We start from the raw sequence: 27,651 nt of genomic DNA on the forward strand, positions 1-27,651 counted from the left end.
CTGTGCTGATGAAGACTGAATTATGTTAGCTATGTTTCCAACATCATAGAAACCAAAATGTAATCAGTAGATAGGACCAGATATTTGCTGTCAGTGTCGACCTTGTGGAAATTTCTTTTCAATGCTGGGTTAAACAGAGCTTCTACAAAATAAATAAATAAATAAATAAAAAAAATAAAAAAAATAAAAATAAAAATAAAAATGTAGCAGTTCTACATTCAGAGGAAAATACCACCATTCTTGTCAAAGGCGTAAAAGAAAATACTCACCATGAGTATTTTCTGAGTGTCAAATCTAGAAGGAGGTTCCCTGTGGCTTTGTTGTCCTTTGTCAAACCTTTCCTCATTGCAGGGATGTCTCATACAGTGCAACAGTCAGTGTGCTAAACTCAGGAATGTGGTGAGTCTGCTGGGTATGTCATACCCCAAGAGGAATTAATCCAATTTGCCTTTATGTGATGCTAATCGCATTTTTATCTGCTAGTTGAGGCACTGAGTACCTGCAGCTTACAATTTTAATTAACTCTACTGTTACAGCTTCAATTAGGAGAATATCAAAAGTGCATATTCACAATTCAGTAACACTTAATTCCTGCTAATTTTACAGAATGCACCATTTCCTCCAATTTTGATAGTAAAGAAATGGGGTTCTATGTTTGCATCTTCACCTAAATATACACCAGAGCGAAATACAGCCTTAGCGAAACAGAATATATGAATCAAAAATTAAGGTTTTATATATGCCACAGGATAAGCTTAGTTGCAGTTGGCTACTCCAAAACTGGCCCTGTAAAATTATTTTGAATGTGACACAGAAAAATAACTTCAATCATTTTAGAAAGTTGAGTATTTTCTCAAACCCTCCAGAAGTAATAATTATTCCAACCTTTTAAGTCTGTCCTTCAACAACCCACCCAAAACCCTTCAGCAAAGAACATTACTAGGAAAAGTCAGAGCAAACAGGAGAAGCTCAGAACACTTTGTTTCAAAGCAAGGAAAGAACAAACTGTTACTTTTTTGTTCTATCCAGTAAATTAATCTTCCTTATTTACATAACTGAAATAATAGTTATACAGATTAAATATAATGTGTATTCATAATAAACAACTTCAGGTTATTGAAAATGCTAAGTTTTTATTTGCTGTGTAATCAACTATTGGTGATTACTTCTCATGAACAAATATTACTGCTTGCATATTTTATGCATACATAAAGTTATTATGGAGTTGAAATTTTGTTTTGGAATAATATTTTTGTGTAACTAAGAAAAAAATTTTTGCTTTGAAGCAAATGATGTAGTACTACTCCCTGCAACAAAATTCCACTGTAATAAACCGAAGAAACAGTAAGAGATCATTTCTGATCTAACAACAACAAATAAATGATAAGACTTGTTAAGAAAAGATGGTAAGAAAAAATACTGAGATGTTTTTGATTTAAAGTACTGATAAACTAATGATTTTGAGGTCTGAAAGTTGTTTTGCAGCATCGTAAACACGTTTTTCAATCTTTCAATTTCATTATGTTTTCTCACATAGAAAAGGTGAAGAAAAAAAAGTACTTAATGAAGTGAGATATTAATAAATAAGACAAGTCAAAATTGCTTGCTATATGCTTACTGGGAAGCTACAGTAGGAGATTTCTGGGATTCTGATACACAGTCTTTGTATCAGAACCTGGCAGGCTCTTGAGCCTGTTAAAATAAAATCAGTTTTTTTTTCATACTGGCCAGGGCTGTGCATGTGTATGTTTGTTGAAGCAGTGGGAGAAACCACAGCCTATGAGAACCTCTTTTAGTGTTTAATCTGAGTGCCACTGATAATCTCTTCTGAAGTCACAGGTGTTGGTCACTGAGACCTCTGTAGGAGATCTAGAACTTGGGTCCTGAAAGTTTCGTGACAGCTTTTGTGACACTAAGGCCCAGAGACTCATAACAGCATTATGCTGAAACTCATAGTCATGTAATATAACTGTTGATCTTGTTAAGCTGTACGCTGCAACTTAAGGGATGAACAGCATTACAGAATGATACAGTTAAATGGCTTTTGCAGATCTTATTTTTGTTGAATGAGTAGTCAGTCCTGTTCTAGCAAACAGGATGTTGCTAAAAGGTTTTTTGACTCAGCATTAAATGTATCATTCAAAATTATATAGGAAGCCGTTAGTAGAGAAAAAATGCACCAAGGACTCTTAAGTAGTGAGGTAACACCAAGCATTTTTTCCTCTCCATAAAGCTACAGAAATTTTTCTGGGAAGGGAATATACACCATTTTTGCATCTTTTACACACAAATTTCTTCAAAGGCTCTTTTAGGAAGAGAATGAATAGAAAAATGTGGGGTTTTTTGGTATAACTTTATCATCATCATAGATAAAAATTGCTGAATTTGTATCTAGTACTGAAACAGTGAACTATTTATATATTGATAAGACATGCACTGTATTCTTATTTAAATTCCTTGTTATCCCCAAATAAAGTTACAGCTCAAATTTTCCATATTCTGGTAAATACTTTGAAATAATTTCTTAAGGAATATAAAGTAAACTTTTAAAAATTATTATTATTTTACTTTTCATGCTTTTTTTTTTTTTTCTTTTCCTTTTTTCTACTCTGACTTTATAGCACTTGAGTTATATTCCCATATTCTCAAAGTTAATGGAACGTATTTTAGAGGTAACATATAACTAAGTATCCATCTGTCTGGAATTTATTTACATGTTCCTAAGTCATGATGAAACTGCACTTGTTACTTTGCCATAGAGCAAGGCCTTAGACCCCAGGCCAAATAACATTTATTGGCTTGCATCCTCTTTCTCTATATAATGTGAGATCGGGAACAAACAGTCATCTAAGTAGAACAGAAATTTGACCAGCCACCATCAAATTGCACTTGGATGTCATTGACACTAGGCAAGATGATGTGGTTTGGGAACCTGTGTTTACACAGTGGTTTTACAATCTGTCTACAGTTTCCAGCTGCTTTAATAAAACCCCCAAAAGTGAGTCAGCAGTGTTTTATGTTTAACTATGATATTCCTTGTGGGAAGGTGAAATTTGTTTATGTCTGTATACAAAACATTTATTTTTCACATACGAAGACTTCATGGATTAAGAAAGAACATTATGCTCTGTACTAACGAATACATAGTTAAGAAAATGGACTGGCACAAACACATCCTAGGTAGATTCTATGGTGTCTCATTAGAAAATACTGATCTCTATTTTTATCCCTTGTTCTTAGTTGCTATGCACCTTTCCTTGACAATGTCCTTAAACGGCTTTCAGAGAGATGCAGACACTGATGGGACAACTTTAAGGTCACAAAGGACACAAAGAAATTAACAGATTTATGCAGCAGTATTTGTCTGCCATAAGGCAGAGAATTTAGGTCAACAACACTGCTGCTCTGGCTTTACAGCCTGTGAAAAGGAAGGGAAAAATAAAGCACAATCAAATCCTACATATCTGAAATATTTATTTTTAGAGTCTTTATGATGTAAGACCCAGCAGAGTCTAACAATCTAAGTCTGAAAGGATGATGAGGCACTAGAACAAGCTGCCCAGAGAGGTAGAGAAAGCCCTGTCTCTGGAGATATTCAAGGCCCAACTGGACCAGGCTCTAAGCAACCTGATCTATCTGTAGGCGTCCCTGTTCATTACAGAGGAGTTGGACTACATGGCCTATAAGGGTCTCTTCCAACTCAAACAATTCTATGATTCAAGGTATTAAGTTACTCACTTACCGTAAACCCATATCTATAATATATAGTTATTACTTAATAAATGATGTATTCCTAGTTTTAATTTTAGGTGGAATTGTTTTCACCATTTTTCAGTATTGATTACCTTTTTTTCTTTTTAGAAAAGTATCAGTGAAGAGGAAAAATTAGTTATCGTTATTATACATGCAATACTCTGCAGTTCGGAGAGGGGACAGGTTATTCCTTTAGAGATTCTTCTGTACAAAATCAACTTACAAAAGACAGCTATGTGGACAGAAAAAACTACCACGTGCCCTTCTTACACTTATGTTTTAGGTTTTGCCTAAATAATTTAAAACACTGTTTATTTGAGGCTAGCTTCAAGAGAAGATATAGGACGTTGCTATTTGATTAGTCTCCAGCTTTTAAATATAATCTTTCATTGTCTTTGCTTTGTGAGACACAACATATGAATTTTTTTTCTGATTTGAATGAATGTAGTATCAGTCCACAAAAGCAGTTTTGACTTACCTCCAAGCGTGGTAAGTGATCTCATCAATGTGTCACACAACAGTGTTTGTGTGCTGAAACAGAAAGTCAAGCTCACAGGAAATTTTAGTATATTCAAAAGTTAGATGGTTGCTGTCATGTATCAAAGACATCTAAAACAACTGGAGTCCAGAAATGATGATAGGAGTACCTGTGGACACCTCTCTCAGCATGTGATGCCTACCATGGTACCAAAAATCCATTTGCTGGAACAGATATTCATGCTTTTTGGCACATCTCTCTTCATTTGCAGCCTTCTGGTATCTCTATTTCTCAGGTGGGTGGTAGGAACAGCTTCTAATGAGAAGGAATAATTTACAAGTCAAGTATTTCAGAAACTCAGCTGGGTGTCACAGAAAACGTGAGAAGAGGCAGGCACTTGAAACCTGGCAGTAAAAACAAGAGAAAGAGAAGAATAGCAATGCTGAAGAAAGATTGACAACAAAGACTGCATCAATCTTGAGATGACCTTAGTACATCAGCAGCAGCTTGTCAGTGTCCTGGAGCTCTGTGTTCCTCATAAAAACTGTTGCACCTTTCTGTGGTATGCAATGCATTTAGCCACTGTAGATGCTTGTGGTGAGGACATATGCTGCCAGTACAAGTGTATGGATATATAAGGTCCTTGATGTTCTGAGATTGCTGTTTCATGTGCCTGATTTGAGCTCACAGAGTTTTTGCTAAGGCACTATCAAAGCTGTACCTGTCCTTGATTTAACCATAAACCAGAAAGCAACATCTGAAAATAGTGATTTATTTCTCTGAACAATAGCTAGATTAGTAGATTCAAAACAAGTGACTTGATGTTACAGAGAAAGATCACAGGTGGTTTACTGGCTAATAGGAAGGATATACCAGTAAAAGTATGAAGCAGTGCTTTAAACTTTTCTATGAACTCTCACTATATTACACGACATTGTAGTTATATATATACAGACATATATATATAACAATTTTAAGACAGAGAATAAGATATATGACAGTAATTTAGCAAACTATGCAACAAATGCAGACAGCATTCAACTTTAATTATGACAGTAGGAAGTAAAATGACTGGAATGACTCAGAGATTTCCAGACAAGTTAGTTATACATTTAATATGTAAAAGAAACTCTATTAGCAATAGAGACATAGTCCATTTACACTAGTAACTCTAAATAGATTACAGTGTATTACATTTTTATATTAATGACAAGTAAAAAAAAAAAAGCATTTTACTTGAAGATAAAAGTTCATCTAGTACTAATCCTCTATTCATACAAAGGCTCCCATCTTCAAATTCTCTTAAAAATATTTTTGAAACTTATTTGGATTTAAATAAAGTTGAGTAGGACTAATAAATTTGCCAGTTGTAACACTTTCTGAAAGAAAATATGTTCTGTTCTGCTTCTTATTTGTGTTGAATTATTCTTCATTTATTTACTGAATTCTGAAGATGTTCTGTAGCTATTTTTCCTTGTTCTTCTATTATTCCATGCACACATTTCTGACTTGGATGCGCTATGAACAGGATACTTATGCCTGCAGAGGATACCAGGTGGGAACGAACTTTGAAGGATGAGATTAAAACTGGAGAAAGGTTCCAGATTGTGATTCAGCAAGTTCAAGGACAAAAGTATCACATTTATGAAGAAATAACACTACAAGAACAAGGTGAGAAATGGCTCAGGTCAGACAGCAGTTCCTTCACATCAAAAAGGATGTGAAGCATAAAGTGTTTCATAAATTAAACACAAGACAGCATATTATCCAGAAGAGAAAAATAAAGCCTATATTGAGAGGAATTAACATGTAAATTGCTATGGAAAATATATGTAAGAGAATTTCTAATACTGATAAGGCTTTTGCTTTTAGAAATGTTGTTAACATGAGCCAACACACACTTCAACACTTCTGTAAAAATGTAGGGAGTTGACTGAGTCTGAGAAATTACATGCTAGAGGTGAAAATGAAAACTGGAATCTGCTTAGTCTAGCAATAAACATATACAAAGGGATATACAATGAAAATTTGTACATGTAAATGACTCCAGTAAAAAGGAAGGAAATGAATGACTCTCCATGCACATCATGGATATGACCAGACTCAACAGGTATACGCTCTAAGGGTACAAATTTGTTAAGGTAGTCTAAATTCTCTAATGGATTTCCACCACACAGAGGAATATGCTTCTTCTGCATCCCTGCAACAGTTTGATATGTCAAATCAGTAGCTTGTTCTGCTCTTCTTTAACACATGCCTCTTTCATCGTTATGCAAACAAACCAGTTTGTGCTTACACTCACTTACCTAGAAAGACTAAATACAGCTCTTTAATTGTCTGCATCACCTACTCTGCCTCTTTTCACAAAAAAAAAAAAAAGTCTCACTTTTTGTCATTCTTACATCTATCTTCTACCATTCTCCTGTCCATCACTGTATCTCTCACTGATCTTTTCTTTGCTTTTCTGATGATGTAAAACCAGACATGATAGGTAGAAAGTATGAAGTAAATAAAAAAAAATAAAATTAAATAAAATTAAAAAACTAAATAAAATTGCATGATTTTGATATTAACATAGTTTTAAAGGAATATAGGTACATATCCCAAAGGAATTATTTTCGATTTATGTGTTATTGAAAGAATCAAATTGTTGTTAGTATTTCTCTAATTGCCATACAAAACATACGTACTTTGTTATCCACTTACATGAATTCTCACAATCTGTCAGGAAACCTAATTTAAGAAACAACTGGGACAAAATAATATTTTATAAAATTAAATACCCATTACTCTGAGTAATATTTTTTTTTGTAGTGCTTTTAAACAAATTTTCTCAAATAACTGATTCCTCCTAGGCAGGAGGTGACATTGTTACTCTGTTACATGCGATTTTAACTTATTTGCTTTACTTTTACAGGACAGGACTGTTGTGAAAAGGTATAATTCAGGATATCAGCATGATCCATAGTACTCAAAACTAATTTAAAATGCAAATGTTAAAGACAATTTTTTATAAACAAAGTAACATACACACTACATATTGTATTACTTATTGAGAACTAAATATTCATTTAGTACTGTTAATTAATAAATTTAACTCTTCTGAACAGTCTCAACAGAACAATCTCTAATTTCCTCCCTTCCTCCCTTCCTCCCTTCCTTCCCTTTTTTTTTTTTCTGCCACTTTGGAAGATCACAGATCTTTCTTGACATTTCATGACTTACACTGAGGCCTTCCAAGTTATCAACTGACTTATTTCATATGCTGTACTACTGAAGGAATCTGTAACAATCTCTCCTGTTGCTGCTAATCTACTATTTTATCAGCAGCCACCAATTAAACAAAGGAGAACTACCTTATTGGGTACAACAATAACTTTTTACACGAAAGGTCAAGAAAGGTCAAGATTAATTCAAAATCCAATAAAAGTATACGCAAAAATGAAAATATTTTAAAGTAGAGATTCACAACAAAATATGTTGATTAATAAGGCATTTATCTGTAATGGAGTAGATCTGATAAAGTTCAGAGTTATTCCTTACCCTGCTTTCAGCTGGAATAGAGTTGATTTAATTTCATAGTGTCTATATATATAATGCTATATTTCTACTTTTAGAGAACAACAATGATGATAACACACCAATGTTTTAGTTGTTGCTAAGCACTGCCATACAAAGTCAAGGACATTTCAGCTTCTTATACTGTCCTGAAAGTGAGATGGGCTGGAGGGTCACAATTTGCTGGAAGGGAACAGAACCAGTATATTTGATCTAAACTGGCCAAAGGGTTATTTCATACCATATGACATCAGATGAAAAAAACTGTAAAACTGTAGGAAGTTGGCTGGGGGAGCAGCTGCTGGGTGACCGGCTGGGCATCATTTGGCATGTGGTGAGAAATTGTGTTATTTAAAAAGAATATATTTTATGTATAGTAAATATATGAGCTGATATCTAAGGATCTTCATTCCTACAGATTCAAGGGGGGATATGCAAGGGGAGCAGGCATTCATATATTATAAACAGTGCAACTGCTTTTTAATCAAATATTTGTTGAAATTCTTAAATTCTTACGTAAGTAACATACTCAGGCTGAAATCCTAACAAGTTATTCAATAGCAAAGCACTTCCCGCTAGGAGCTGATTGATGTTTATAATACAAACTGAAACAAAAAAACTACAAGAACAACCATTAAAATAATAATAATAATAATGATAATAATAATAATAATAGCCCCTGTAGCATAGTAACAACATTGAATGTAATATTGTTGGGAAGATTCAAACTTGACTGCCATGCCACCAACATCAGGCTCCTATTCTGTGAGCCAATATAAGAAAATAGGAAGCATTACTTTTGGAGCAGCCCCCATGTATTTATCTATATCATCTATTTCTATATCTTGATGCATAATATAGGGCAGTACATAACAATTGAAAGATTACTTGCCCCCACATCTTTGCTTTTTGTGCATATGCTTCAAAATAATTCACAGTGATCTTATTTTTATAGATGTAAAAGCCTGCTAAGAGGATTTAGAGCAATGAAGCAGCACGTATACACTATAGCTTCAGGTCATCATTGTAAGCTGAAATTAAACAATTAGGTATTGATCAAATAAAGGTTGTGTCCCTGTTGGATTTCAGCCACATTTTAGTAAGTATTAATAGACCTTCATTGATACTAAGTAAATTGAAGTGAGATTACTTACACCTGCTCTACCGCAGTCTCAAATCCTTTTGTAGTACAGATACCATCAGTCACATTAGGAAGAATCTACTTTAATCCATAATGGCCTTTTGTTCCTAAATTTCAAAGAAGCTGAAATCAACTGTGTGAGAAGACACTGGATAAGACAGAGAAAGAGGAAAAGAGAATTTGCAGGTTTCACATGTGCATACTGGAAAAATGAAGTATGCATTTCTAAAAATGTAAGAAAAACAAGGTCTTTTTATAGAACAGTTAATAAAGCCTGGAAAACAATAAAAATGAGAATACCTCAAGCATGATTTCAGTCTTGAAGGAAAACACAACAGCTATTATAAATAATGCTAGCACGCCAGAGGCCTCCTCTGATCATCTAACTTCATCAGGCTATCTTATAAAAACCTTTCCCTCCCAACCCTCTTTGCAAATGTAGTTTACAAGAGTACAACAGAATATAAAATGCAGCTGTCAAGCAAAATTTCATATCACTAATGAGAACAGACTAAAGTCGCAGCTCATTCCTATACCATGTTTCAATTCCTGGCTGTAATGAAGTGTGATTATAAGTTGGCATTCTGTATAAATTGTGAATTTCTGTGGGAAAGCTCTGTAGCTATTTGGCTAGAACACTAAAATTTTTAAAATGTGTTACCATTTATACTGGCAAATAAAATCTGGTGGTTTTCATACTAAATTTTAGGCCAATTAATTATCTGAAGAGACCATTTGTGTGCATACAATTGCTTTGAGTTCCAGATTTTTTTCTTCCTAATGAGCTGTCTTTATATTTGTCATAAAAAATGCATTTATGGTTATGCTGCTGATGTAACCAGCTGATGTATTTCATGGTAATTTGATTAGCTGAATAGACTTTGTTGTATAACACCAATGGACATCCCACTCCATGTGTTGATTTATAATCACAAGTCTTTCAGTTTAAAGATTAAAATTTTGCTTTCATATTGCATTCCAGATCAATCAATTCACAATATGCACATGCACAATTTCTCAATCTACTTTTTTCAACATTTTAATAGTTTGCTTCTGACATAAACCATTTATTTAGATACTTCAAGTAAAGATAATCTTCTTGAAGATTATTGCTAGCATTGTTGATGAAGGGCTGTTACAGCTTTAGCAATCTTCTTACTTTTTATAAACTATTAATTAAGTCTCTATTCACTGAATTCTTGTGGCACTAATTCTTAGGAGGTATTGCCAAATAAGAGACAAGAATTAATCCAATTTCTAAAAAGCCTTAGAAATATTTTTTATAAAGTTATAATAAGAAAGCAGTAAAAATATTCTCTTTCTTTTCTTTTTAAATCAAAGACTCAATTTCATTTTTATTTCAGCGAGCGCAGATTCCTTATCATTGTAAAAGAAATTTATGGAAAATGGTTGATTTTCAGAGTTAGTTATCTCAATTATAACCAGAATTTAATCTCAGAATGATATTTGAAGTGAAAAAAATCCCTTCTCTCTTCATGAGGTGGTATTGGCCAGAGAACCAGATGAGAAAGATAACCGCACTAAAAGCACTTCTGTTTTTACTCCTTTTCTAACAAAGTAGAAATAAAAGCGGAAATTGTTCACCTCACACCGCATTTTGATATCAGCTTTGACTCATGTAAAAATCTTTCAATGGAGCCAGTCATATCAGCTTGTTCAATAGTACGCTGAAGTGCTTAGCAAAGCAAGCCAAAAAAGTCAGAAATTAGATACCCCACAGAAAGCTGGTAGTTCTCACAATTATATAAATATTGACAATCACAAAACTGTTAAGTAGATGCATCTCTGTTGTAAAAGAAACCACAGAGAGTACTAAAAGATTTTTTCCTGAGTGAAAGTAAATAAATAAATAAATAAGAGAGAGAGAGAAAAGAAAAGGAAAAAAAAAAAAAAGAAAGTCAACCGAGACTGTGGTGCCTTGCTGAGAAAGCAAGAAATTTTGCTGAATAGCTCACTACTTCCAGCAGGGAAAAAAATTGCAGAAATGTGTCAGACACAGGCTGGTGTTAGATGATAAAGAAGATTAAAGATTATAGTTATATCTGCTTCTCAAAGAGAGAATGCAAAGACACTGGCTGAATGCTTCGATTTAAACTCACAGCGTTCAAAAAGACAGGTGAACATTTAACTCATAACTCAAATAATGTTACAGAAAAAGCAAACTTCCATACAAGTAATACAGATTACATACAGAAACTCAGCTGATCCCTTCTATGTTTGAGAATCAGTGACAGGAATTACAATAGGTAAAATTTTCATCCCCAATTTTTTCATCCTAATTTTTCTAGCTTTGATTATGTACCCAAGGACACCTGTGAATTTCCAGAGTGAAACTGGCGGCGCTGTGGGGTCCAGTGAATTCCTTGGGCAAGAGCACGGGCTGTCACTTAGTGGCCCAGGCAGGACTGGCCAGTCAGGATCCTCTCCAGCATTTCACCTGGAGCAGGGCACTGGGGCAGTCCCAGCCTGAGGGACTTCCCTGCGGCCAGACTGAGGTGTAACCAGGCTGAGGTCCTGAGGATGGGCCCAAATGGATATGGGCCACAGTTAAGGAGGGCAAGGGCTGTGGAGACCTGGAGCACAGCCCTATTGAAGACTTTATAAACTTGATGAAATTTGCTTGACAATGCTATTGGTTATTCTTGTCACAAGAGAAGAGAAATGGGTAAAATAATACCCAGACTTGTGATACCCTTTCTTTTACAGAAATTATGTGGAACTCAAGAATTTAAGATGAATTTCAAGAATTTAAGATGAATTGCAAGAAAAAAACTGTACCTCAGTTCAGAGAAAATTAAGACATTGTCCATATATTACTAAAGTGGCTGAAGAGAAGTGCAGTGGCTCTCTAATTATGAGAAAAAAATATTGCTTAGTTAAAGATCTTACAACTACTTCTGCCAGTAGGACTGACACTTCTAGGAAAAGCACTGCAGCTAGACAAAAGAAAATAAATATGCAATATCACTAATACAAACTGGTACTATCACAATGGTAATCATAGTCTACCTATTAGTGTCTGTGCTTCCTCTCAACAAAATAACAAAAAATTCTAAGCATATTTTAAGATTTCTGTAATTTCTATAAGATACCAACAGTTACGTTAAAGACACAACAATACTTGAAGAATTTTTAAATGTAGATATAATGACCTTGGAGGGAAATTTCTGCCATTCACAAAAAATATTTACAAGACTTGCAAAATGGGACCTCAAATGTATGTGTGGTTCAACTCAGAAATTTTAAAACATATGCCTGGAGTTGGGTTGTTGTTTTTTAATACCAGCATGTTATGTTTTCTTTAAAACATGTAAGTCTATTTTTACTTTAAGAACAGCCTAATTCAAAACCCCTTGCTATGAAAAGTAAGTTTTACAATGAATTTAAATAAGCACTCGAAGACCTTGAAGCATAGCTATTTCAGAGCCCAAAGTACACTTTCCTTGGAGAAATGCACTTTCATTTCATTTATTTCAAAAAGAGTCACAACGCCACACTCATTATTAATTCAAGTGTCAGATCCATGAGAAGTATAAAATGGCTTTACTAAAAACATTAATTGCAATACCAATTAAGTAGCATGTTTCCAAAGGATGTCAGCACAAAGAAGAAAAAAAGAGTGCTGAGGTAAAACTGCTCTATGATTTTTTATATTTGTTTTATGATTAGCTACCATGAATCTCTAAATACATTGTAGAACTGTCTTCCAAAAATAACATAAGGGAAAAAAATCTACAAAACAAGGTGTGATAAAATATTTCTCTCTATTCCATAACATAGGTTTTTCTCACTTGTTTCACACTGGCAATCTAGAAATCATATGAAATACAAGTATTTTGTTGGGTAACAAATGAAATTCTGATTATAGTAAGTAAGATTACTAACGTCCAATTTACTCTCCAATTCCTTTATTTAATGTTATTGAGGACTTGGGGTAACTTGGGTAGGGAGCTAGTATTTTTCTGTGCTTGGTTTTAGAAAAAGAGGATTTTCTTTGAGATCTGTGAGCAAAATTGAAACAATTCTTGTGTTAACAATGTGACTTAAATGTTTACCTCTAAATAGCTGAAAACCTCTTCTATTAAAGAACTGTGGCCAAAGTTCATTGAAAATTGACTCTTCAGCTATAAAGAATGCTTGGATTAAGTATCCAGGATTCTGCGACTCCTTCCCTAACTGATATTTGTGACTGAAGCTGAATCTTCTGATGTGTACACCTACGTTACTATTTAAAATATTTATTTTCCCTTCTCTCCATAAAAGAAAAAATCAAAAAGATGATCCATTCTTTACAGGGAGATTTTGCAAATTCTTCAATACTTTCAATCCTCTTCTCTTTCCATGGATAAGAGATGTAGATCTTGTATTTGGAAACCTAAATTTTATGCACAGTCTATTTGTGTGAAGGACAATAACAAAATACAGACCAATATAAACTTGTCAGCATTTGTAACATTCATTGTAAAATTCTCACCAAGCTATCTGTAACTGTGGCTTCAAGTTGACCTCTATCACAACAGACTTTGAAAATTCCATAAAAAACAACAGCTCCAACAGAACAAAAGTGAATACAGGAATCAGATGATGTTCATTTAGCTGTCTCTCTTGAAGTGAGCAGGAAGGTGAATACTTATTAACATGGATGTGGGAGATATGACAATACCTCTTCCATAGATCTATCACGGGTTGCACTGTAAAACTAGCATAATAACATGTCAATCATTATAATTATAGAGAATTAAATTTCAGCTTCACTATCATAATCATGTAGAATACACCTCTATAAAATTCTCAACAAAACCTAAACACATAATAAAACTATAAATGGAACAGATTTATAGCAGTAAGTCCTCTTATGTAATTATATTAACATCTGGATAGCAAAAAAGGGAAGATTATTCATGCGTTATGACAACTGTACAAGTCTTAGACAAAAAGTCTTAAGAATATATAGGGTAAAATAAAGGATCACACAAATAGGAGAAATAGATAGAAATACAGCAAATAATTAGTATGATGGACCTACAATATCAAAGAAAGTCACCACATATGTCAGAAACTTCCTTTGCTTGGTATAATTGAAACTTCTGTCAGAAAGAGTAACATTGCTACCAAATTCAAACAGACGAGCTGTCAGAGAGGGTTCTTCATGAGGGGATAGGAAATAGGAGCCAAGAGTTGCAGTTTAAGATCAAACGAGACTGTGGAGATTAAATGGATTTGAACATCGACACATTTAAATCAAAGGTATATGCATGGTTTTGTGTCTTAAATGATTTTTCTCTTATGCAGCAGAGATGCTGTGATCCAGAATGAAAGTTGGGTGCTTTGGCACAGCGCTTTTCAGCCTGGAGTTGCTGGGCTATAGGGTCTCATCTCAGATGTGAGACCCTACAGTGAGCTGTGTAGTTAGGGTTCCTTTAGAGTCTTTCTGGTGTCCTAGATCTCAATAAGCTTTGCAGAGATGGCTCCAAATGTCAGGCAGGGTAATGGAGTTAGCAGGGTTCCCCCAAATTTTCTCAGGTTCTACTTTTTCCTAGGCTTCTTCCACATTCTTTCTCCCTGGAGTCTCCCTTAAATTTTGTTAGTTTCCCAAGCTGATTAGAGAATATTTCCTCATGATCAGTCTATTTGTCTTCTGCAATCACTTTCTCATTTGCTGTTGCCGTGCCTAGTACCACAATGAGAGTCTTTAAGACACTTCTGTGTATGACTGCACTTGAGGATTAGCAGATTGTTTGCACCATCTGGTTTTCTGTTTCTTGGGACGCATAAAAAATATTTAAGGTTCATTCTGGTGTTTGAGATAAGATGTCGGTCACATATTATCTACTTAAGAAGTTGGTAAAAACTCAGTTTTATGCCAACATTAACGCTAATTTAGGTGAAATTCATGCAAACTGCTATGCAATTGCCCCAGGTCAGCATGCTCTGCTCTGAACTGCCCTCTCCTCCAAAGCAGGGCATCATCCCACCACACTCCACGTCCAGAAATATTATATGAATGTTTGTAGTCCCTGTGGAAATGCTAATACTTTGTGAGAAAGAAGCTGCATCTCAAATGAAATTGCTAGCTAAAAATGTGGTTTTTTAAAGAAAAAGAGATGGCTTTGTTGTTAGTGCATATGAAGTTATAAAAATGGGAGACATTTACTGTGGATCAGTAATGGTAACATTCAGTTTCTAGATGGGACCTAAACAGCAAGAGCTTCAAATAAAAAACATTTTATTTTACTTGCCATTTTTATCCACCACTAGGACAAATCTTGCATTATATTCTCTATATGCATAAAATTTTATAAGGAAATAGTAAGGATTCACTATAAGGATGCAATTACTTTATCCGCAAAGAATCTATTTATTATGATGATATTATCAAGGTCCCTTCCTCACCTATATGGTTGTAGCTAAGGAATGAATCACTATAAAGCTCAACATTCTGTACAGCAATTCAGATTTAATATGTTAAGTGTAAGACTGAAGGTCAACAGCTATGACAGTATATAGACATTAATTATTACTTAATATATTCACATTTATGAGTGTTTTACTGCATGGGACAGGTCTGGGAACATGGAAATAAAAAGGCCTTTATGGGCATAAATCTAAATGACCACATTTCTTACAAGTGAGTGGATAACTATGACCTTTTAAAATATCTATGAGAGCAGAGTGAAGCATTTTTTGCTCTAAATTACAATGACGTGACTCTGGATTAACATTGAAGCTACCAACAGAGAAATGCAGACTTCAGTACAATTTCTATACTCTGAGTAATTTATGAGGAAAAACAATGACCAAGAAACAAATAAAACATTCTGATCTGTCTGAAATAACTTTTACGTACATACTGATTGGCATGTTGGGCTTTTCTCTAGTTTACTTCAAAGAAGTAGAAAGTGAACTAAAATGAGATCTCACATTCTTATATAAAAGCATGATCAAAACTCCTGGACTTGTGTCTATAGTTTCAATTCATTTCACTATGCTCAATGCCCATTATTGGTTATATAATTACACATATGTATAATAAAACTGTATGTTATGTTATAGCAATAACAGAAGAATATTTTGTCTAGGGAAAAATCAAGAGTTTAGGCTTCCAGAAAAACATAGACAAGGTTTTGGGATTATTGGGTCAATTAACAAGATATTTTTATAAAAAGACATTAAAGCTACTCCAAAACCAGTCATTTCTACACCTTTGAAAACTAGTTATGATGACTCTGCATTCTCGGGCTTACTGTTAATAACTTATTGAGTTTTCTCAAAGTTTTCTCCGTAACCAAGAATTCTTGACTTGCAACTCAACTATAATCAGTGGATTCTGACTTTCTCACAATCATTAAAAAGCAGAATATATTCAATATTTGTGTGTCTGGAAGGCAAGATGCATCTGAATATGACACTGGTAGAAAAAGATTAACATATTATTCTGCACGTGTGCTTTTTAGTAAGACTTACATGAAAACTACTTACTGGTATTGGAAAGATAAAATAACAATAGTAAAATTGAAAAAAAATTCTTAATGACAATAAAATCATAAAGACAAGAAAAAATGAAATCAATACAACTTCCTGCAGATTTAGTATATATATATATATATATATATGAATTCTGATTACTTCATTTACCTCTTTTCCTCAAGTTTTTTATGAAGTTTAACAAAAGTTTAATGCTTCATCTGCTCTGGAACTGTTGTAAATGGAATGACCCTCCTTTTATAAATTCTCTACCTACTAATCATTTATTTCAGAAAAATACTCATGAATTTTCTCCTCAGCCCACTATAATAGCATTTAGATTATTAAAATTTCTCCCACAAGACAGATCATTTCTCTATTTTGAACAGTTACGAAATTCTTTGTTCACGTTTCCTCTCTTTTCTAAATTTTTGCATTATTTTGACTATTTCAAAGTCCCTCTGTCTTTCACCACCACTTAAAGCATTAAATGACAGCTATAGAGTTTCATTACTACTTGTTCTGCCTCTTGCCTTTCACAATTTCCACAGTGGTAGAATTCCTCAGCTGTGTTGAGGCGACCCTGGGGAGAACTGCAGCCTGTAGCAAGCACATGCAGGATCTGTTTTGCATGGACAGCATTCCGTAGGAGGAGCTTCATGCCAGAGCAGGGATAGAGGCTGAATCTAAAAAAGACAGTAACTGGTGAATTCCTTAAGCCTTTTTTGATCTCTTGCTTCCCCTCTTCCTTTGAAGAATAGGAGAGTGAGTGGTATGGTGGAGCTCAGCCGCCCATCAGGCTGAAACAACCAGAAGGGCTAAGATCATTATAAATGTGCAACAAACTGAAAAGTGTCCCACTATAAAAATACGCATCCGTGCAACCACAGGAGTAGCTTCTTGAACAGAATTCAGCTTTATATCTAAATATCCAAGTTTAGGTACTTACTGTACATATTTTGACTGTTTAGATTTCTAAGATCTGGTTAAAATGAACAGAGAACTAGTCAACAGGAGATTGTAGACATCTCTTAATCTCACTCTAAATTAGATGGCTCACTCTAAATTAGATGGCTACATTTGAATAGTTCATCTTACTTTACTGACTGTATTGACTACCCATTGCTATTGGACTACAGTGAGAGGTTAAGTACAATTTTCTGCAATTGTATAACTAAACATAGGGGACTGTCTCTGAAACAGAATCCCAGCCAAAACCGTGTATGATAGGTGAGCACAATTAGGTAAAGTAGACTAAGCAGCAGAAAAGACAATGAACTCCTTTAGGCTTAAAATGTAGCACATATACACTTCTTTTGGGTGAATCAAAATTCTTTCCTGAATGTTTTCTCAGGGTATATAGCTTTATAGACAGAAGCAAAAGTCTATTAAGTAAAACAAGAGCTGTAATATAATTTAATATCACATTTTCTGTTTAGAAGCAAAGACAAAGCTAAAACTTATTCCCTTTTCTTTATCAACTTTTAAGATATTTATGGAGCTCCCTAAACTTTCACAAAAGATTTTATTGTAGTTTAATCAACATAAAGAGTGAAGCATCACACAGTCACTTCCTCACTGCCTCTGAACTACTGGGAGGGCAACATAAGAAAATTCCAAGGATAAGATAAAGACAGTTCAAACAAAACAAGATATCGTAGTAGTCTTTTCCAACCCTAATGATTCAGTGATCTATGAACGTAAGAACAACAGACAAAAACAACTACAAAGTTAAAAAAAAAATATATAATCAATGCAAAATGCAATTATTCACCACAAGCTGACTGATGCCCACATAGTCCTTAAACAAAGACAGCCCCCCATACAATTGTGTTCAGTATTGCTGAGCATGATGCCAAATACCAGGCCATGTCCAATCCATGCACAAGGTCCCCTGTTTCTGCACTACCATGACTGCAGCTCTTCCCAGCTGTGTGAGGCCCAGTCCAGCCTCACACACACACACACCTCTCAACAATAACCAAAATTTTGGTGTGATATTAATACTGTCTAAGTTGAAGCCAGGACAAGGGGAGGGTGCAGTGCAGATGATAAAGATAAAAAGATTATAATGTATATGTGTGCTGTATCAACAGTCCTTGAACATCTACCAATATGAATACAACCTATATTTGAATTGTGGATTGTGGGGGAAAAAAAGAAAAAAAAAAAGAAAAAAAAAAAAAGAAACTTGTGAAGAGAATTTTTAATTTTTTTGTGAAAATTCACCAAGTAGAAGTATCCTAGATTCGAACATTAAATTTTACATTAACTATATGTAGGAAAATATACACTTAATGTGTATACAGCATAGCGATATACAGCAAAAAGACACACATTTGGTTGATCAAAACTTGTGAAACACTTTTGTCTGCTGATTACTGATTTGTATGGGAGGTCCTGAAAAACCTGGTGGGAAATCCGTCAGAAAGTCATTGTCTAAAATGTTCCTTGCAGATTTTGCTGACTTCCTCTGAAGTAGTTACAGTTTTCAGATCTCCATTCAGTCATGCCAAACAATCAATTTTCATGAATTCATCACATTCAATTACTCTTTATTCCAGACTTTCTGCAAATGAGATCTTCATCCTACTGGTGCAGCGAATATGTATCAGGCAGCCCGTTCATCAAAATTTATTTATGTTCTTATATTTCTTCTTTTCCCATTTGTCACTGTCACACTGTCAACCAGTAGTTCACAGTTTTGGAACTTTCCCTACAGAAGTTCATGCACCCCTTTATCTATCAGGTTTACTTCCAACTCATTCATTAACCCTAGCTCCGTCTAGCAGCTTTGTGCTCATCTCTGTTCCTTTTTCCAAGTCTTTTTCTTTTAAGTTCAATTAGAATTTTGCAGGCAGAGCCTGAAATATTAGAAATGCTCCACCATCGTAATGCTAGATTAAATTGCTTGGTAGAAGCAAAATCCCTTCAGAGGCAAATGGATGACTCACATAACAGTGGGTAATCATATCAGTACATCAGGAGGTGGAATCTGTCTCTAAGATTACCTCTTCCAAATACTGACTTCATTTTCACTTATGTATCACATAGTTCTGGGACAAGAAATAAGTGAGACAGTGGTAAGCACTTACAACTTTTATATATGATTCAGGAAATACATTTGTAGTACGTATATGTGGTAGCACATGAGAAAAAAAAATAATCATAAGTCAATATTCAAATTCCTGCCAAAATTTAAATTCCCAGATCCTTAGTTTATAATTAGTTATTTTCCAAAACAAGGGAAAATACTACCATATGTGTCTGGGAAATCATATTTGTACAGGGAAGTCATGTATTTAAAAATTTACTGATCTGGTATATATACATAAACATAAACCTGTACTCAAGTTTCAGTATTTGGTATAAACACTGACCAAAAGTACTCTAAAAACACAAATAATGTCTCTAATACTTAAAGAACGAAATGGGCATACAGCAAGATTATGACACACAAAGGCATCTGATGAGATACATTTTTGTGTTTCTGTTTTTAACCTGAAGAGAAAATGGAAAGTGGTGAATTTTCCATTAACAGAAAACTTATTATTAACATACTCTAAGACAGAGCCTGGTCTGTAACAAACAGTGCTCATTAGGCCATGACATCTGATTATGAAATTCTGCTGGTTTTGGGTTGTTTTTTTGTTTGTTTTTTTACTACTCAAGACATAAACATACTCTTTTCATGTATTTAATTAGGGCCAAATGCTGTCCTTTTTTCCCACATACCAAAAAAGACATTTAGTGTTAAGCTGTCCTAGACTATACTGTTACATTCTCTTATGAGAATGAATGAAGTTCTTAAAACTATAAAAAAAGGTTCTCTCAGTAAGCGAGCTACATACACAGTAGAGCTTAAGTAGTGTGCCAGCAAGAGTGAATTCAATCTTAATTTGCAACAATAATGATATCAAAGTGAATTTAAGGGGATCATTATTTTTCTACCTTTTCTGTCTATTGTAGTCACAAATTTCATTTTTCTTCTGCTTAGTAACTTCAATTGTTACTAGAATAGATGTTATAAACTGCTAATTATGACCAGCTGAAATAGTTTCTTTTTAACAACTTCCAATTATTCTTTATTCCTCTACCTTAGAACATAATGTATTAATTTCATTTTATGCCCAAAGATAGCAAGTCTCTGTTTTATAGCACTTAATAGGTAGCACTGAACAAAAAAGTTAAAAAAAAAAAAAAAAAAAAAAAAAAAAGGAGTAACCCATCAAATTGCTCCATCTGTTTTCAAGCAAAACCGTATTTTTAAGGAACAATACATCTATTAATTTTTTCAAAACACTCATCAGCAGGCTTGAATGAAAATCTTTATCTGATCATAATTCACCCGTAATCAATCTAAAATCTCTTTCTTTTATTATCATTAATGAAATGTGGTTTTGGACATCAGATGAGGATAATTTAGAAAACAAACAAAATTAATTATTTGGCTACAGATAACATTCATGACTAACTTCTTAAATTATGTAAAGTTAATTCTATTTATTTGATTTTCACTCACATATTTAATTTTTGCCCATCTTTAATTTCATTATGTTTTGCATGCTTCTTCACTCCCCTGTAAGAATGACCAGATATGGATTGTTAGATCTACTCTTCTCTTTGAGACTTTTTATTAGTAATAATCATGTTTCTAAGTGCAGCTTTGCTGCTTGCTTTTAAAAATCTCATCAAAATATAGAATAGCAGTTGCAGCATGGATCACATATTCTGCTTGAACCTTGAATGCAGAATAACTTCTACACTTGGAGAAATCTATTCTAGATGCAAATGCTTGTCATAAAAAGTAATGCAATGTGACGAATGGAGAAAAAGAAAATCGTTTTGCTGTGTCTGTAATTACATTACAACATTTGATACTGAAAATCAGTAAATCAGGGCTGTGTTTAGCAAATAAATTGATTGACATCCAAATATTATGACACAAGTTATTTAAATAAAATCACAGTTCTTCATAATAACAAAACCAATGATGTGTGCTTCTTAAAGCTGAGGCATTGTTTTCATTGTCCTCTACATGTACTTTTTCAGCCAGGAAAGTAGTCATTGTTCAAAAGTGTTTCTGAAAAATCTCACCAAACTTACTGTTCATGATTTCTGCTAATTTTTTTATGTATTTGTGACCTGCTCCTGAGAACATTCACTTTTCTCCCAGATAGTTAATTTATATCTATTCCGTTTTTGGCTTCCTCTAGTGTGGACTGTTATGTCCACAGAGAACAATGGACAGGGCAACGGTTGCAGAACTTCAGGTCTATTCACACATGCTAGCCTTACAGTCATGCCACAAAATCAAGATATGACTCATCTATTCACATGCACTCCATTTAAGTCCTTATCATGCTCCTTGAGGCCATAGCTTTCATTTTTAGGGTTCTGAAGGCTTCTCTGAAAAGTCATTCTGCCATATCTGAAAAGGATGATCAAGCAGATGTCTGAATTTATGAACTCTTGCCCTCTGTGAGAGGAAATCTAATTTCTACAAAGGTCTGAATCTGTTCAGGGCTGCTGTCATTAATACTTAGTGTTTTACTGTAATACTCCCAAAGTAACTTCAGGGCTTTCAGACACCACACTGTATTTGTGTTTTAAAGGACAATGTCATATTCCTTTGTTTCTTCGTTTTAGAGCAAATGAAAAGGAAATTTGTCATTTGTCACCTGGGTTGGGGCAATACCAGACACAAATACAGGCTGGGCAGACAATGGCTTGAGAGGAGCCTGGAGGAGAAGGGTTTGAGAGTGTCAGTTGATGAAAGACTCAACGTGAGTAAACACTGTGCACATGCAGCCCAAGAGGTCAACTATATCCTGGGCTGCATCAGGAGAAGTGTGACCAGCAGGTCAAGGGAGATGATTCTGTCCCTCTACTCTCTTGAGACCACACCTGGAGTACTGAGTCCAGTTCTGGGGCCCCAAACACAAGAAGGACATTGAGCTGTTGTAGTGGGTTCAGAAAAGGGCCACGAAGATTATCAGAGGGCTGGAGCACCTCCCCTATGGAGATAGGCTGAGAGAACTCTTCAGCCTGGAAAAGAGAAGCTTCCAAGGAGAAGTTATAGGAGCTTCCAGTACCTGAAGGGGGACTACAGGAAAGCTGGAGAGAAACTTTTTAGAAGGGCATGTAGGGACAGGATGAAGGGAAATGGCTTTGAACTAGAAGAGGGAAGATTTAGACTAGATATTAGGAAGAAATTCTTTGCTGCAAAGGCAGTGAGATCCTGGAACAGGTTGCCCAGGGAGGTTGTGGATGTCTCTTCCCTGGAGGCATTCAAGGCCAGGATGGATAAAGCTTTGAGCAACCTGGTCTAGTGGGATGTGTTTCTGTCTATATCTTGGGGGTTGGAATTAGATGATCTTAAAGATCTCTTCCAACCCAAACATTCCATTCTTTGATTCTGTGAAATTTAAATTGTTGAAGAATGTTAATTAAATGCTGAAAGACTAATGCTAGACATCTGAAAAAGAACCGGCATCAAAGAACTGGCATCAATCTATCAATACTATCTGTCAGAATGCTCACTAATGCCATCTAACCTATCATACTATTGCTAGCTTTTTCCTTTTTTTTCCCTCTATTTTTTTTTCTTCTTTAGTGGAAAACTATCATATCCCTCTGAAATTGAGGTGATGATTATTCACGTGAATAATTTGGAAATGATCACTGAAGAGAGAGCAAAACAAAGGGAGATCCAAAGCAACAGTGAAGATAAATGCATACAGATTTGTATAAAAATAAAATGAAAATACCATCTGAAAATGATTTGCTGTTAATACACTAGTACATATACTGCTATAGTACTACTGGTAACATTCGTATGCTCATTAATCTAAATCATTCTAAAACTTTTACAAAGTTTTAAAACACTAGTATGGAGGTGGGGAAAAAAAAAAAAAAAAGGAAAACAAACCAAGTCTGAGAAACATGATGTGCTATGGTTTGGAACTGTATTAGTGTAAAGTTGATGTCACATATAATGTCCAATATTACTCATGTAGTTCACTACAGTAAAGTTATGTCTGAAAGTATGTTTCATTCGCATCTAGGATTTCTTATCAGAAATGATATCTAACAAAATAATAGAAAATGGAATCATAGAATTATTTGAGTTTGAAGGGACCTCCAAAGGCCATCTAGTCCAGCTCCGTTGTAATGAACAGGGACACCATAGCTAGATCATATTGACCAGGGCTTTATCAAGCCTTGCCTTGAAAGTCTCCAGGGACATGGGGCATCAACCACAACACTAGATAACCTGTACCAGTGCCTCACCACCCTCACTGTAAAAGATTTTTTTCTTACATCTAACCTAAACCTACCCTCTTTGAGCTTGAAAATCAAACACTTTCAAGTAAAACTCTTTCTTTCACTTCCACTGAAAACAGAATTAGTTACCTTAACATACGTTGTATTTTGCCCAGCTGATGCTCTAGTTGATGTTTCTGGATGGTTCGCATCTTCCATGGATTCTCCTTCATATTTGCCTGTCCTGTGCAAGGCCTTGCTTATCTAGTATTATTTCATAATCCAAAAATAGCAAAAAGCTCCTAAGCTTAGGCACCTGCAGCACTCCATAGAATGTTGAGATCCTGACATTTTCTTCTCATTAAAATCTCAGAAACAAGCAGACTACAGGTTAGGAAAAAAAAAAAAAAAAAAAAAATCAAACAGAGAAAATGTAGAGATGATATTGCGTGCAAGAGTGGTGGATTGTTACAAAGAAGTGTTGTCACAGAGTTAACGAGATCAATCTACACCCGTGACAGGGGGGCGGTAGGCCCCTGCCCTCCCCTCCCCAGCCCACAAAATGGGAAGGAAGGGAGGAAAACAAAAAAAAAACAGCGGCAACAATCTATGGAGGAAAACTTATTTTACTAATTATGATATCGGAATGCAAGATAACACAATATAATACAATCTGATTGAAATTGAGACTAATAAATCAAATAAAACAGGAGAGAGAGAGAGAGAGAGAGAGAGAGAGTCCCGATACCGATTCAAACCTGAAAAGCTTGGAACAGGCAGGAAAGCACCCTCCAGCACCCACTGCCAGGCAGTAAGAGACGGCCCCACCCGGAAGGGCCAGATCCCATGACTTCTGTAATGTATAGGGATAGGTGCCTGGAATTGGAGCATTAACACTTTAACTCCCAGTACACTACATGATGTTTTGATGCGGAATACTGAGAACCAAAACAAAACAAAAAATATAAAACCATGACAAGTGTATAAGTTGTTTAGAATGGAATGGAATACCTGTATCTCCATCTGTTCTGAATGTTCTCCATCTGCCAACTTGGATTTTTCAGAAGAGGAATTTCTTGATGGCAAAGTATTTGCACTCTTCCAGCAGATATTAGGGCTTCTGTGCATTGGACAATGTAATTCAGCTTCTCAATTAAACTGGTTTCACAGAGGAAATCTGTGCTTTTGTATAATATCAGACACTTGAAGATATACTGAACTGAACTGGCCTTTATCTATCTTATCTATTCTATTTTATTTTTACGTAGAATTCATCTGTAGGAAAAATAATATCTAACTGAAGGACTTAGTCCCACAGGTGTATTTTCACCAATGTCAGATAACTTGGATGAGGTCTTCTGATAATGCAACCTCTTAAAATGAGAGAGAAAAACAACTAGATAGATATATATGCCTATTTGAATGAGGAAGCCCTCTGAAATTCTTGAAGTCACGTGACTCTACAGCAAAACCAGCCTCTGTCAATTATGCATCTGCTACTGCCATCAAGCAAAGCATGCAATTACAATGTAAACTGGAAAGCAGTACCTTTTCCATGTGTCTTCAGTGTACAAAATAAAACGTCTCGGTGGAAAAGCATCAGTTTATTTTCAGTGGAAACAATTTACGTGATGATCCGCCTTTCTAGTCCAAACAAGGAGAATAGAGTATTATCTACATACAGTATTTAAACAGTCAGTAAATATATAGTTTAGAAAAGCAAAACTAACAATACTGATTTTTACACAGTTTAAGAGGACAGGTGTTATACAAGTTTATCATATAAAACAGCACAGCAGAATCACAGTCGTGGCAGTGCAGCTATTTCACTTCCATTAACATCACAGAATTAACTGTCCTGAATAAACTGCACATTGCCAAATGATGCAGTTGGTTTGAGAGTTATCCAAATGTAACAAAACCAGACTGCATTTCTTTACAGAACCTATGTGTAAATCTACAGACGCAAATGTAAGTATCTGTCCATCCTGCGCATAAACTGTTTGCATTCCTCATGTTCTTACTTCCAGCAAGATTTCTGTCATAATCCAGAATAAGAAAATGACTCTGTTAATGGAGAAGATCATATGCTCAACAGATGGAGCATAGCTGCTACATGAGGCTAGACTAATCTCAGTATCTGGTGACATTTTAGAAATAAAGGTTATTTGAACATCTTTTGCCTTCAGAGAAGATGAAGGAGAGGATGAATCCAAAATAAAAATGCCCACCTATCAAATTCAGAAGGATTCAGGTTCCAGATTTTCGTGCCATCTATAGTTGGGTTGCTAAAAAGAAAAACATTAGAAAATGTGAAGTCTAACCTCTAAGCAATGGTGTTATCTACAAAATGGTTGCCAAGACAATACAAACACATCCAATAATAAATGACTAAAAATCTGAAAGCATACTTAGTAAAACACAGTAAAATTTGGTTACTGTCATTGTGTATCAGCCATTTAGAAAATTGACAGATGTGTTAAATACTTATTTTCATAGTTTTTATTTCACATTCAGCTAGAATACTTTGGAAACTGACCATGTTTCATTCATCTCCTTCAACAAAAGTAAGTTGAAAATGAAGACTTTAGATTTTCCAGAGGATTACATGTTAGTTTTTGTTTTACAAATTGCTGAATGATGTGTGAGTGTTCTCAAAGTTTGCTAAGTAGCAGTCAAACACTTTAAGATATGGACATTATACTGCCATGTACTACTTCTTTGCCTTCTGTGACAGTTTTTCCTCTCTTAAAAAAAGTTTCCTCTCTTAAAAAATTCACAGTGTTTTTACTTTTTATTTATCAGTCAGAAAGGGCAAGACTGATAATGAGTGTGTGCAAAAAAAGCATATTATAGCAGTTTGTCAAGTCAAATCTCATTTTATGAATTTTGTTTCAATGTAGCTAAGACAATCACACCGAAAAATAAATTATATGCTTTTTGGATGTTTTGATAAATTACTAGGTAAGTTCAGTGTGAGTCAACTCCTTTGCACAACCCATGACAAACAGTCTTCTTATCATTTGGGGGCTTACTCTTTTCTATCATCTTTCAAACGATAAGAAGCAGACCATTTTAGTAGAAGTCAGTGATAAACTGCATTGTTAAATTACATTCATTACTATGTCAAACAGACATTCACATATTGCGATATGGGAAACGGGTAAAGAATCAATATATTGCTATCTTTTGTTGTAGTACCACAAATAGGAATACTAGTTGGGTCACTTCATAATAAAATAACAACCTATCAGTAAAAGTGTGTCTAAAGAAATGACACATAAGAGTGAGTGTATGAAGGAATTACTCAGCAGGTCTGATTTATCCTTGTTCTGGTCCTCTGCAGTTATGTACAGATGAGCAAAATTATATAAAATGGGAACAGCAGTGTTTTACCTCTGAGACACAAATGGTGAATGGATTTTGCTGCAGTGGAGAAATAGGGTTACTCTAAGGAAATGGTACTGCTCTGCCACTGATTAAAAACCTGTGAACATATTCTGTTTCTCATTATAGTAAGCCTCTTTAATTTGTTCCCTATGCAGCATCTTGTGTTTCTTCTCTCCCTAGTAACTGTACAGGTATGCATTGCTCTGCTCAGAAATACAGGATCTGCATCAACACAGATAAGCCAGTTCAAAAACTAAATAAAGGCCATTCACTTTTTGAAGGTAGGGCATGGAACTTAGCAGCACTGAAAACCAACATCCTTCAGAAATGACAGCAGGCAAAATACTTCATATGTTCCTGCAGGGTCATCTAGATGTTTATTCTGTCTCAAGACAAATATAACTCCCTCTGTAATAGTATAAATAAGAATCTATTATAATAATAAATGGAAGCCTTAAGATTGAGTCAACTCAAATACTTACTCAATGAAGATTAAATGCTTTTTATCTTTTGACCCAAGTAGCACCCAGAACGTCTCTCAACACTTCAAGCATCTTCGGATCCATACAGTCACACTGCT

General features: G+C 34.8%; 1 long non-coding RNA gene across 1 annotated transcript; it reads right to left on the reverse strand.

The window, feature by feature from the left end:
- LOC146544632 (uncharacterized) lies at positions 1 to 27,651 on the reverse strand. Its single transcript, XR_014882344.1, has 8 exons — positions 27,554 to 27,651; positions 25,913 to 25,969; positions 25,230 to 25,325; positions 24,440 to 24,801; positions 23,832 to 24,065; positions 13,426 to 17,101; positions 4,232 to 9,037; positions 1 to 142 (listed from the first exon to the last, which is right to left on the reverse strand). It is a non-coding gene; the product is annotated as an uncharacterized LOC146544632 (long non-coding RNA).

This window comes from Meleagris gallopavo, chromosome 3 (genome assembly GCF_905368555.1).
Source record: "Meleagris gallopavo chromosome 3, MGAL_WU_HG_1.1, whole genome shotgun sequence".
Lineage (NCBI taxonomy): Eukaryota > Metazoa > Chordata > Aves > Galliformes > Phasianidae > Meleagris > Meleagris gallopavo.